Source organism: Brachyhypopomus gauderio, chromosome 9, assembly GCF_052324685.1.
Source record: "Brachyhypopomus gauderio isolate BG-103 chromosome 9, BGAUD_0.2, whole genome shotgun sequence".
NCBI classification, from domain to species: Eukaryota; Metazoa; Chordata; class Actinopteri; order Gymnotiformes; family Hypopomidae; genus Brachyhypopomus; species Brachyhypopomus gauderio.
In genome coordinates, this window is record NC_135219.1 from 18551275 (window position 1) to 18565156 (window position 13882).

The 13882-nt window shown below is 39.9% G+C and overlaps 1 long non-coding RNA gene and 1 other non-coding gene across 2 annotated transcripts; both read right to left on the reverse strand.

Moving 5' to 3' along the window:
* Positions 1 to 2084: 2084 nt before the first annotated feature.
* LOC143523687 (small nucleolar RNA SNORD88) lies at positions 2085 to 2175 on the reverse strand. The gene has a single exon (XR_013133433.1). It is a non-coding gene; the product is annotated as a small nucleolar RNA SNORD88 (small nucleolar RNA).
* An 8231-nt stretch (positions 2176 to 10406) lies between these two features.
* LOC143523322 (uncharacterized) lies at positions 10407 to 13011 on the reverse strand. Its single transcript, XR_013133298.1, has 2 exons — positions 11098 to 13011; positions 10407 to 10855 (listed from the first exon to the last, which is right to left on the reverse strand). It is a non-coding gene; the product is annotated as an uncharacterized LOC143523322 (long non-coding RNA).
* Positions 13012 to 13882: the final 871 nt, after the last annotated feature.

Consider the following 13882-nt stretch of genomic DNA (forward strand, 5'->3'; position numbering starts at 1 on the left):
GTTCTGTTTTACCTTTGTATCTTTTGATGAAAGGTTGCTAGGTTGGGGGAAAGGTTCACACAAATCAGTAAAAGAATGTTCTTGCTCTTTGGCTAGATGTTTGTGGTGCAGATCAAATGGAAATCTCCTTTCATATTAAGGCACAGTCCAATATAAAGAAAAAAATATTTCTGTAAGACTGACAGGAGATCTTGCATTATCTGACAGCAGATAGTTAAATAATGGAGTTTACAGTGGATGTGCTTAGGCTCTTTTGTTCAATATACAGTGTCTAATCTTTTGTGGTTGTGTATACAGAAATATTCTACAAATTCAAATACATTATCAAAAAACAATTCTTTCAGAAAGTAATTCCACTGATATGCTAAGAGATGCCAGAGATAAAAAAAAGATAAAAGATATTTACCAGAAATACTATAATTCCTATATTAATTAATAATATTTATAATATTGATAATAATCATTCCAGAGAGTTACCATAGTTACCAAATACTGTCACTTTAGTTGAATTAAATCTTTCTAGGTTAAAAAAATGCTTCTGTAATAACCCAGTGCTGTCCAGGGTTGATTTATTTATCTTTGTTCCTTTTAAATATTCTTTTTATAGAGCTGGTTAGGGAACTCTACCCCTGCAAGCCACAACTGGTTGAGCAGAAGGTGCTTCCTCTGCTCTGGTACCTCCTGGGGACCTCCAGCAACAGTGGTACGGTCCACGGGAGGGGTGGAAGCGTGAGAGGGGCCACTGTCCACCTATGCCAAGCCCTTCATGCCCACATGGGTCCGGCGCTGCTGGACTGCGCTGCTTCCCAACCTTCCAATATCCGCAAGAGCCTAAGAGAGTTTGTGAAGAACCTCCCGATCAACTGAGAGCTGCAAGCCAGACCTCCAGACCAAAATAAAGCCCAACATGGATTCTACTTGAAGATGGAGATGTTTGTGTATTTCTTACTGTGCCTGCACTTTAAATGAAAGAGAGAGGAAGAAAGTCAAACGTTTTTAACATTTTGAATTAGCAGAAAGCTAAATCCTTAAACTCAGAAGTCCTTTTAAATAAGGAGCACAGATTTTAGCGAATCACATCAGGTTTAACATGCCTAGGAGCTCTGCTCTTTTTGCACTTTGAAATACTAACACTTATCATGATAACTGTTGTCATGGTGACTATAGATATATATTGTTCTATGATTGTTATTTTCTGTTGACATATCCTGAGGTAACTGTGCAGAATGTAATTTATCACATGCACAAGGAACAAGGATCTATAGTCTTTTTGTTGTTTGGTATGTGTAATGTGACTTTTCAATGAGGAGTCTTAAAAAATGAAAAAGCTACGACTCACAAAATTACTTTTGTATTCTATAGCCAGGGCTTAATTTGAGCCGGATCCTGCCGGAACAGGATCCAGGAACTCTTTCATTTTGAAGGGTGTGTTCCGGGAACTGTCTGCCTCGATCCAGTAACTTTCAAGCCTACTAATTATAAGTTATGAAGAAATCTGTATGCACTTCTGCACTTAAACACTTATAAAACACATGTAAATAATTTAAAAGTAATTTATATATACAAATTGGCTTGTTATTTTAACATTTGTGTGCCTAAGCGTTTTGTGATCCGGTGACATTGTAATTTTGTTTTGCGATCCGGTGACATTGTTGGCCTCTGACCCCTTGTCTCATGCCGCTGTTTGCGTTCTGGCATCGTTTGATTTTCAAAGTAAGCACTGTGTATAGCTAATAAGTGTAATGGCACAGTATTAACTTAACTCATTCTGTCAATAAAAGCTTGTTACTCCTATGATTGCAATTATATTTTTGTATGTGATAAAAACAATTGACAAACACATATAAAAACCAGAGGGCAGCAGATCATGTGAAAATATAATATTTGTGTAATTCTCAACTTTTGGCCATGACTGTAGACCAGGATAATGACACTACAGAATTTCTTCACAGAGCCTCAGCCATGGGAGTCAAGAGCACACCACCTGAAACAAAATTCAAGACAAAATTAGTCCCGCCTGTATATTTACAAAGTACGGTGATAAAGCTACTGAATCAGTTTCTTTAACATCCCCCCCCCCCCCCCCCCCCATCAGACTCCACCATGTCAAGAGTAGAGGTGCACTTTTCTCGCCACAGACATTCAGAGCCCAGTGCAAAATCATCACAGGAGGAAACCTTCAGACTCCAGATTCAAGACTTAGTCAATCACGTACCTCATCCCCGGGATGCATGGACGATGTCCCCTGAAAGAGAAAACAATTGTCTTAGATTAACAGTCATGGCCTTTTATTCTGAATTGGTCTTATGCTTGTTTCCCGTGTTAGACATCTGTGACCACTGAATTCTGTAACCAGAGACCACCATGCATGTGTCGTCAAGAAATAAGGTAGGGTCAAATCCTGTTAACTGCACATGGGTACTCAATCGTTGATTGTAGTTTATAAGGAAATTAAAGCTCATTTCAAAATGAATTATTTATTTAGTGTGTATTTCTTAAGATATGTGCTTGTATATACTTAGATATTTGTTAATGACATATTTGGCATTCTTAGCGAGGAGCAAAGTAAAATTTTCATTGTATCTAAGGAAACCTGTTCCCTCTGTGCAAACTCTGAATTTGAAAAGATTAGGTAGGCCTAAATGACATTTTCACGCATGCAGACAATTATGTTTTACGTTGCATGAAAAAAATCTGTTGATTCTAAAGCTTTTGGTTAAACGTCAGCTTATTCATTTCCTATTTTCTACTAACAAATGCCTAGGGTGGTTCGTACGATTGATAACATTTCTTTTCTGACAAGAAGCAGCACTATCCAACTCCAATATTTATGAGTCTCTTGAACAGAAGTTGATGGTCACCGATACTGGTGCATCACCGGTTAAGGATGCCCTCGCCGGAATACCGAAAGGGTTCGCCCTGAAATATTAATAATCCCCTCAGTCTCTGCCATGTCATTAGTAGAGACGCACTTTTGTCACAATGTACTTTTGGAGCCCAGTGCAAAACATCACGAGAAACTTTATTGGTATATGCACAGTAAAGAAACGTGTTGCTCTGTACAACGAAATAGTAATCAAGGATAAAATAAGCATGCAACATTATGATAAGTATTCATAAATGGAAATGTAAACTAAACAGAAATATAAACTGCTAAGAAGTTTATGTACATACAGTCATTGTGCAGTAGCGAGCTACATTGCTTGTTGTCAGACTGGTATGAAAACCCAATAGACTCAGCACACTTACAAATTGTCTAAACACACCTGGCACTGCCACATAATCTCCTTTCTGCATTTGCCACATGTGAACCTTTTACAAAAACCACAACGCTTAGTGGCACGGTTACTCTTGCAGCCACACTTAACCTGGCACAATGCCCTTTTCCCTGTGTCAGGTGTGGGTTGTTGCTGCTGAAACTCTACCTTGGACACCTCCTTGGCTTCCATATGAGACTGTGCAAGTTCTGTTGCAAGCTTCACCAAGAACTCGGACCGTCTCTCTTTTACCCCAGTGCATGCTTGAAAAAGCACATGTGCATTCAGGCATGAAATGTCAATCATGTTATAAAACACAGCGACTGGCCAACGCCGTGTTCCTGAACGTACACTGTACTTTCGCACCATCTGGTCCATGACATCCACACCACATTTTAGGCTGTTGTAGTCTGTGATTGTGTTTGGCTTTTTTTTTCGGGTGTCTCCAATCTCCACCGTACTGTGCATGCTACTGAGGATGCAGACAGTCTTTTTCCGTCTGGGCGCGTAAACGGTCAGCGTGGCACCAGAGGTTGAAAACACCTGTGTACTAAATTCCTCACGGCCCAAATTCTTTTTGACAGAGTCTGGAAGCTCACGACGAATCTTGTTTACTGTGCCAAGGAGGGTGGTCTTCCGGCCCAGCAACTGCCTTGCTAGTGACAGTGAGGTGAAAAAATTGTCTGTGGTAACAGTTCTTCCTTGGTCCATAAATGGTTCCATAAGCTTCATCACCACATTTTCCGATAGTCTTTCCCCCACGGGACGACTGGAGTCTTTGCCAAGATATGGGATGATGTTGCATACATACTTGGATTTCAGGTCACATGCCACCCAGAACTTTATCCCAAACTTGTCGGGTTTTGTTGCAATGTACTGAAGAAAAGAGCAACGGGTCTTAGTTGGAAAAAGTTGCTCATCTATGGTGATATGCCTTCCTGGGTTGTAACAAGTGATGCAATTGGCAGCGAAAGACCCCCAAACATTAGAGATTGCAGCAAACCGGTCAGTTGCAGCTCGTTCACTGCGTGTGTACTTGTCGTCAAAGTGAAGGTGCTGCATGATGTTCTGGAAGCGGTTTCGCGACATAATCTTGGTGATTAAGGGCACTCCCAGTGTTGTAGACCATGAGTCATGCACCGCTGGAAGGCGCACAACACCTCGCAGGATGAGGATTGCAATGAACGCCTTTAGCTCAGCGAGGGACATGAACCAGTTTTCTTGCTGTGTCTGGCGTGCATGCTGGACAGTCCACCCCTGTATGATCCGAAGCATTTCAATAGAAATGAAACAGAGGAAACTCTCTAAGCGACTTGATACTTTCCGTAGGGCAAAAGCAGTTGGCTCTCCATTCGTGGTATTGCATTTACTTGGGCTTGGATGCACTCCGTCATGTCTTCCGATCTGTTCTTCATGCCACACTGTGCCGTCTTTTGCAGTCTCTGTCAGCCGCCCGTGTGTCTCCACGCGACCCCTCTTTACTGGTGATGAAGTCTCCTCATCTACAGAACCATATGTTTGAGATTTGATTAGTGAAAGGTTGAAATAATGTGAAATTGACAAACATAATATTTGAAACATAGCCAGCGATTGGCGGGTTCACACACAAATAGGCATTTTGGCCTTAATGGGGGGGTGTGCATAAATAAATTAATGTGCACAAAAAGATTCAATTGAGGCACTAAAGGCCCAAAACGATCAAAATGTGTATTGGGAAATTGAGTCAGATCAAAGAACTAAATCACATGCCGAGATCAGCAGTGTGTGTGTGGGGTCTTATGTATGTACTATTCAGTCAGTTCCAGTATTTGGCCAGTAAATGGAGCCCATGTAATACCATACTGATATTACAGTAATGAAATAAGACATTTTAGTGAAATAAAAGGTTCATTTCTGGTCAAGCAGTGCACCTTTTGTTATGAGATCTAATTGCAAAGTTATTTATCTCATTGATCTGACTCATACAAGACCCTTTATTTGTCTGTATTCTGCATAACAGCATTGCAGCATGAGTTTTTATGATTTCTTAGGTTTTTGGACAATGTAGCGACAGGCCAATTTGAACCAAACTTGGCATACCTGAAGGACCTCAGTCTATAAAAGGCTTTGAAATTGGGAGTTGATCAACATGTTTATATGAATTATAGCAATATAGGTCATATATGGCCTCAATGATATAATGGGAAAATGGACCCACCTGAAAATAAAAAAAAATCCAACAATTTTTAAAAATAGTTTACCTACAGTGTCTACAGATTATGCCCATGCCACTCTTGCCATCATTGGATCAAATTCCTAGGACTAGTTCGAAAAGTGCTATTTTCAAACAATTGATGAATGTGACAAAACTACGCCTTTTTTAATAGGACTTGTAATTGCAAAGTTGTCAGGTGGACTGCAAGGAATCAAAAGAATCAAGTTTCATTTTCCTAAGCAAAGATTTGGAAAAGTTATGCATGATTCACAAATAGTGCCACCTAGTGGCCAAATGTTTCAAAACTGCACAGTGTGACAGTCCTGAGATGTGTGTGAACCCTAAATTGCAAAAATAGGTTTCCCCACACTACGTGTGTGAACCCCAATTATAATTCCAAAACATCTCAAGTATGCCACCTTGGAAGTAATGTAGGATTGTTTTCACACAGCAATACGTGGCATATATATATATATATTTAAATAGTTTATCTTTTGAAAAAATGTCAATAGGTAAAGATATTTCTACATAAATTTATACAATAAACCCTCAACTACTTGAAATAGAATAATATTAGAGTAATTTTAACTTATCCAGATGGTACTTTTTGCAGTGTCTCTTCCAAAAACACAACAGCCATAACTGACAAACAAAAATAGGAAATCTTACCAGAAGAGATTTCAGAGTCACTACTCGGATCAAGAGTTATTTCTCCTCCATCAGAGTCACAAGGGTCGACATGGTTGAGGACCACGTCCAAAGCCTGCTGTGTTCTGCAAACCTTTGCCATCTTTGCTTCTAAGTCGAGAGTAAGTGAAATATAGCAACATGGATTTTTATCCACATGTAGGTGGATACATACATAATAGTCATAATAGTTCACACTACCACCCATCACACCCATACCTGTTCACTGTTACCTGGTACCGGCATATTTCAATCTAATGGCTGCAACAACATTAAAAAAAATATATAGAACCCATCTCAGTTACCTCCATTCTGTACATTTATAATATTGTAATATAGTACTAGAGTGAGAAACCTTTATTCTATTTTATTTCACTATTTCTTCTCCATCGGAGTCAATGGATCAACACAGTTCACACAATCACCCATCCCCCCGTTTAGCATTACCAAGTAGTGGCTGCATGTACATAAAGGATGGCCTAAACATTTGGCCTGCGGGCCAGAGTTTGGACACCTCTGCATTAGGCCATCATGTCCATTAGTGCAGTTTTCATTAGCCTGCAGCAAATTCTGAAAATACTATTGAATATGGCCTGCAGCAAATTCTGAAAATACTATTGAATATGGCCTGCATAATGAGCATGAGCTCAACTCTGCCTGGCCTAATGGGATGCAAATGACCCCAGCACTGCCATTTGGCACTCTCTGCTAGAAGGAGTCGTATGAAAATGCTGGTAGTTGCAGTGTTAAAAGATTACAGTACCTTTAACAGTCACTACTACGACAAATTAACAGAATTGTTGTGCATTTGTCAACGTACCAGAGGTGTCACACGTCGAAAAGGCTCTGACAATACGGCTTTTAGCAACGGCAAACATCAACTACGGAATAGAATAGAAAAACCGGTAACGTCTAAACAAATGCTTACCAATTGCTGCAGCGATTCAACAGCTACTTGCAAGGAGCCCCTTTCCTGCTCAGAAGAAAGATTGAAATGTGGCCAAGACAGGCCAAGATGGTGGTTTTATATTGTGAGTTCTCGAGGACCCTTAGGTATCCTGATGAGGCGCCTATTCAAAACATCAACGAGTGTATCAAAATAAGAGTTCACTGTCACGTCAAACGTTTGTTTGTTTTTGTTTCTGTTGCATGTTTTATGTGTTGTAGTGTGATCACTGTTTTCAGAGTGTTTGTATATCTTACCTTGTAGGGACTTCTGCAAGTAAGGGCCTGAATAAATGGCATGTAGACATTTGTAATTAAACATTACATGCATCATACAAGTGATTCAAATAAAATAAGTATATATTATATACATATAATATATACATATACAAATGATATATACTATATAATATATATTATATACATATATACAAGGCAAGGCAAAGTTTTTGCAGATGTTGGATGGGAGGACTTGGCAGTTTGGAAGGGTAAGTCCAGTGTGGATTAATACATATTTAGGTGTTCTTTAGGACTTTTAATTTTAACTTATTAAATTGTAACCTTGCTAATTGGGAAGATACATGGAGACATGTTCCAGAGAAGCTTCATGGAGTACTCATTGTGCAAGTTTCAGTGTGACAAAACTTCACATGCTTCACTCTGCTTGTACCCCGAACATGACTGCCGTTTGTGCAGATGGCAACAGAAAACTCTATAGGTTTTGACAGTCAGCAGGGTAAAACTGCTTTATGCATAATAAATGTATGTAAAATGTATGCAACTGTAGGTATCGGGGGTGGACTGGCATACATTACTACCGGGGATTTCCCCGGTGGGCCAAGGGGAAGTATTGTTTCCATTCTAATGGGAGGTAAAAGTTAATATGCTTTACAAAACCCCTTAACCTGGGGGGTATTCCACGAAGCGAGCTAACTCAGTAAGCCGGGCTTTTTAAGACAAGCCTGGCTCATTTTGCTCAAATTCGGTTCCACGAAAGAGGCTAGACTTGAGCCTCGCTCAGTTACTACAGCAACATATACGTTTGAACTAACCTGCTCCGTACCAGGCTAGAGTTGAAGCTTAGCTTAGCGGGACCGCTTCTATTGGCTCAGCAGCGTGATGTCAGTCTCGCCATCCGGGAAACAAAATTGAGGAACAAGGTTCCGCTGCAATTCTATCCATTAAATTGCTGTGGATGTAGCATATCATATCATATATTTTTATACATTTAATGGAGTACTGTAATTATTAGTTTGGAATGATTGCAGGTCATTATTATCAAAATGTAATAATTATATTTCCAAATGCAATTTATATTTCGATCTTCAGAGTACATATTCATTGTTAATCAGCGAGGTTTTTGCACATTTTAATGTATTGGTTTAATCTTAACAAATTCAGGTCAGTGTAAAATGGAATACAGTGTCTAATCGCAGTTATGGTCAACAAACATACATTAGCATAAACACTATATCACAAAAATACAATTCTTTGTACCTGAGTATTAATAATAACTGAGTAATTTAGGTGAAGATACTTTTAGGTATATATTTATCCCCACACTTCCTCTTTTGTGTTCAAATTACAAGCAAATCATATCACTCCGCAATTCACATATGTTCAGTATAAATAATGTAAATGTGTGGTTAACTTAATGGTGCAAAAAGGAAATTGATACAGACAACTACCTTACCAAGATTTTCATACAGGTGATACAAATAATCCAAAATGTATGCTATAAAAGAACAGCTAACAGTGAAGGCTGAAGGCTGATTGACCATGGCATGCCCATTTGTAGAAAATCCAGTAGATGAGGGAGCGTGTATAGTGCACAGAGCATTCATGCTACCAGCTCCAAGGTCATTCCAGGACAGGACAGATCCACTGGGCTTTCCGGATGACTACTTATTTGAGCACTACAGGTTCAGAAGACACAGTATTATATATCTTTGTAAATTACTGGGGCCATATATTGAGAAGAACACTAGACGTAGTAGAGCTCTTACCAAACCCCAAACAGTCTGTATCGCTTTGCACTTCTTTGCCAGCGGCGCATTTCTGTACAGCGTTGGGTATGCAGAACATCTTAGTAAGGCGACGGTCTGCTGCGAAATTCGATAGGTTTGTCTTGCGCTTAAGCGTTTCCTTAATATATTCATTAAATTCCCTGGTCACAGAGGCATCCTTCCCATAAAAGAAGCTTTTTCAGAACAGCAGTAACTTGGAGTTAAATTTATATGACTTTAAAAGAGACTCTTATCCAGAGCACTTACCGAAGTGCTCTGTATTCATCTTGATCAACTATTTCATGCTAAAATTCATTCAATTCAAAACAAATTGAATTCTCCAGGATTTCCAAATGTCATTGGTGCTATAGACTGCACTCACATCAGGATAAAGGCTCCATCTGGACCCATGGAGGCAGACTATGTGAACTGAAAATCATTTCACAGCATCAATGTACAGGTACATGCAAGTTTTGCCCACCCAACAGAAATTGTAAAGCATGTCGCTCCATGGGTTTGAACAACTTTCACCCTTTGTCACTTTTGCCATTGTTCTAGATGGTTTGCACCAGCCAATTTCTATTCTCCAACATTGAAGCAAAATGGCCCGGCTCGGTGCACAATATTTCGTGCCTCCTCACTGGCACAGAGGTTTGCCGAAGGTAAGAATACTCCAACCACACAAAATAGTGCAGATTTGGCCTCAGTGTTTAACTCTACTCCTTATAATTGTAGGTGCTTTTCCTGGCTTACTGCTTGGGGATAGGGGTTACCCCTGCCAACCTTTTCTCCTTACCCCATATGCAGACTCTACAACAGATGCCGAGAGGAGGTTCAATCGTGCACATTCAAAGACAAGGGCATGCATTGAGATGGCATTTGGACAGTTAAAGAGCAGATTTAACTGCTTGCGCCATCTCAGAGTGACCCCTGAGAGAGCCTGTGACATTAAAGCAGCCTGTGCAGTTTTGCACAAGGTGGCAATACTGCAAAAAGGAGTAATGCCAAGAGTGCAGTTGGACTCTCCTGTCTGACCCCTGGATACCTCCCGGACTCTGCCCTCGCCTCTCGACCCTGGACCGCACTGACCACCGCTCCCACGCTACTGCTCTGCACCTGCCATACGTCACTGTGCTCATCGTGTGGCTAGTTACACAGAGTTATCCTAATAAAGATCGTGTTATTCCGCATCAGGATCCCTCTCAGCGTGTTCTATACGTTACAAAGACAGAAGTGTTACCGCCCGGTCTAGGTCAGACGGTAACAGCGAATTAATGTTGGAGTGATTGAGGAGTGAAATATAAAGGGGAACCGACAACACGTTCAATAACATGTATTTGGACCACATGAAAATGCAGAAAATGCAAGATGTAACAAGCATTGGCTTAGCACCACTGACTTCAGGTAGGCCACGCTGAAAACGGGAAAAGAAAACTACCTGGTGCTAAGCGACTTCTTTTAAACTTACACAACAACAACCAAGAAAATAAAAGAGAACACTACATAACAAACACAACTACGCAAAAACAGAAACACAGTCCACCACACACACACACAAGAACAAGGGGCAGTCTAACAAGTCTCGATTACGGTTAGCAGATGTGTATATATATCCAAAGTCATCCCCAAAACAGGGAGATCAAACGAGGAGAGCCTGCCACTCTCTCCTGCCGTCTTCACCCCCAGGAAGCCTTTTGTAGCTGTGGACTGGGACTGACTTGTCAGGCACCACCCAGAACCATGTGACCCCATCATCCCGGGCGCACCTGAAAGAGATTACAACACAACACACATTCCACAGCACATCACGCTCCCTCGGGAGAACAGCACAATCACACAGCAACAACTCATCACGCTCCCGTAAGAGAATAGTACAATGTGTACAGTAATAACTCATCTCGCTCCTGCAAGAGAATAGTACATATCAGGGTACATATCAGGACCTAACAGAAGTATAGTCAAGATTGAGAAGTATTTATTCATGTTGAACTGCATAACTACTACTCACTTGTTCTCTTGTAGAGGTGTGAGCTCTGGACATGGAGGTCTGAGGGTCTTCTCTCTGTTCTTCCATTTCCTTTAAACACAACACAAATCATGAGATCACACAGCACATTAACAGACAGATACATAGACACACACGACTTACAGCTGGCCTTTCTGAACAGGCAGAAATTTCTTTCTGGTTGCTAAAATATTTTATACAGTTATTTAAAATGGTGTTTTACCTTTTCCTGCATATTGGACTAATCAACTGTACTTACCATTCTGGAGTATATTTTTATATTTCACCTTGACCTGCTGCCACGTTCTCTTAACCCCGCTCATGTTACTTCTAAATCAGGAAATTATTAAATAACATTATTAATTTACTATAACACTTTTAAAATGCCAATGAATGGATTAAATTATATGCTCACGCATTTAGTCTGTCTGCAATATTTTGCCAGACAGCTTCTCTGACTTTATGAAAACAGGACGTGTTGCCATTCTTCGTAATAATGTATTTATATTCCTCATACAGACGTATAAGTAGCTCATGTTCAGCAGAAGAAGCAAAAAAGCTGCTCGTTCCTTCAGCTCTTTCGACATTTTCTTGCCTTTTCGAATATCGATTAGTGAGGCTGTGTAAATACTGTGTGCACGCGCATGATCGCCGATTACAAAAGCCTGGCTTGAATTAGCGGGAACAGGTTGCGTCTGGATTTCGTTAGTGGAACGGAACTAGACGGAAGTGAACTGTTTGGTTAACTCAAGCGAGGCTCACTCTAATAAGCGCCGCTTTCATAAGCTCGCTTCGTGGAACAGCCCCCTGTTCTTTGACCATCATGTGTGTTTATTTTTTCTGGTGAGGGAATGTGGGATTTACTGTTGAGGTTCAAAGATACCTGACTGACCCAATAGTTCCACGGTTTATCTCCACCTCTATCAGCTTGCACTGGAATTTTTATGTACACCAGTCTCCTCAGTGCTGTGTGAGGCTTGAAAAATTGTGTCCCAGCACAGTGGAACAAATCCTCTTTTTGAATAAAAACTGAAAACAAAGATGCTAATGTCCACAATCACTAAAATCACTAATAAATCAAACTTGTTTTTCCACAAGCACTTTTGTTATTTTTACATCCATACATAAACATTCACGATATACGTATACATATTAAAAAATGTGATTAATTTTAAAAAGTGTAAAAATAAGAACCCAAACCAGCTAGATATATAAGAAACAACAAATCACAACAAACCAAACAGATTTCCTTTATTGACTTATTGACAAAACGTGAAAAACTTTAATGAAACAATATGGAGTTAAAGGCTAAAAATGAATAAATAAAAGACGCTGCTTTCACTGTCCACCAGATGGCGATAATGTCCACTGCTTCATGAAGTTAACCTTTTTCCGGTACAATGGCCTAGGTGCACGCACCACTTCCTCGTTGGTGTCAGGATGCTACCGTATTTCCGGTTGGTATGCGGAAGTGTCGATGTCATGGCCGAGTCTAAATTCACAAGGTGCCTGTTGGAGTTCCCGAAATTTACCATCAACGATGTGCGTCGTATTGTCAGAGCATCAAGTACAACGACACAGAGTCAACTTGAAAAGGGTTTCAAGTTCTACGTTTCATCCTACCTCTGCAATTTTGAAGGTAAGTGGCCGACGCTAGTTAGCTAGCTAGCCTGAGGTGGCAGTCTAATGAAGTGATGTTGTTTTTAGTAACGAACCAACCTGTCCTAGTACTAGAAATGCCTTTTTAAAACATGTTTGTATTTCTGATGGAAGTATCAGGCAAAAGTAAGGCTAACGAGATAACAGTGAGGGCTCACTGCTACAGATCTATGAAGAAAACAGATACGCCACACCAGCTGAGAGTAGGACTGGTTAAAATGACACGAGTTCTGTTCAGTGTCACGTTCAAAGTTCTGTTGAACAAGATCAAAAGTGAGTTCAACACAAGTTCAATCTTTTATCCTTGCTCTTACTTCACGTAAGCTGTGATAACCATAGGCATTGGTTTTCAAAGCTTACAATGGTAGCCAAATGCAGAGTAGCTGAGTGGGAATCATTAGCAGTCTATTTTGCCTATAGTAAACAAATGGGAGTTTATTTTACAGTTCGAGCTATTGTTATCTACCTCTATGACTCAAAAGCAGAATATAGTCCACCTCAGCTATTCTTCAAACTGCATTTTCTAAAATCTGTCAATCTGTCTTTCAAATCTTTCATCTTAACTTCTTTATTAACATATGGCTGCAACACTTACACCTATTAACATATTCTGATAACACTCTTCAAGAAGCAGTTGAAGTAAAACCTGCACTGTTCTGTTGTTGGTGGTGGAAACAACAAAATAATATAAATATAAGTAGGCCTGTTTCACTCCTATGTGTAAGCATTTCATCTGGAGTGAAAATGAAGTTTAAATCTAAAATATATTTAGTTTATAGTTGCTCACTGAACTAGTAGATTGAAACATGCACAACACTGTAGAATAGAAAGACAGTATAGCCAAGTGTTTTAAGAGTGATGCAAAACAGCACAAACATTACATGAGACAATAGACAAGTGACATTCACCACTAACAACATGATGGGACAGATATTGCGCCTATTGACATTGCTGTCTTCTTTTCAAGATACAAAATTTTGCCTCTTGTGTATTTCAGATGACATTACATGATTCAATGCCAGTTGTGCTCATTAAGAGCAACTGCTCTTGTGTTGCTAGAATCTGCAAACACTTGGTTGCATTGCTTTTCCAGACTGCTCATTATTCTGAATCTGGCATGTCTGTCGTC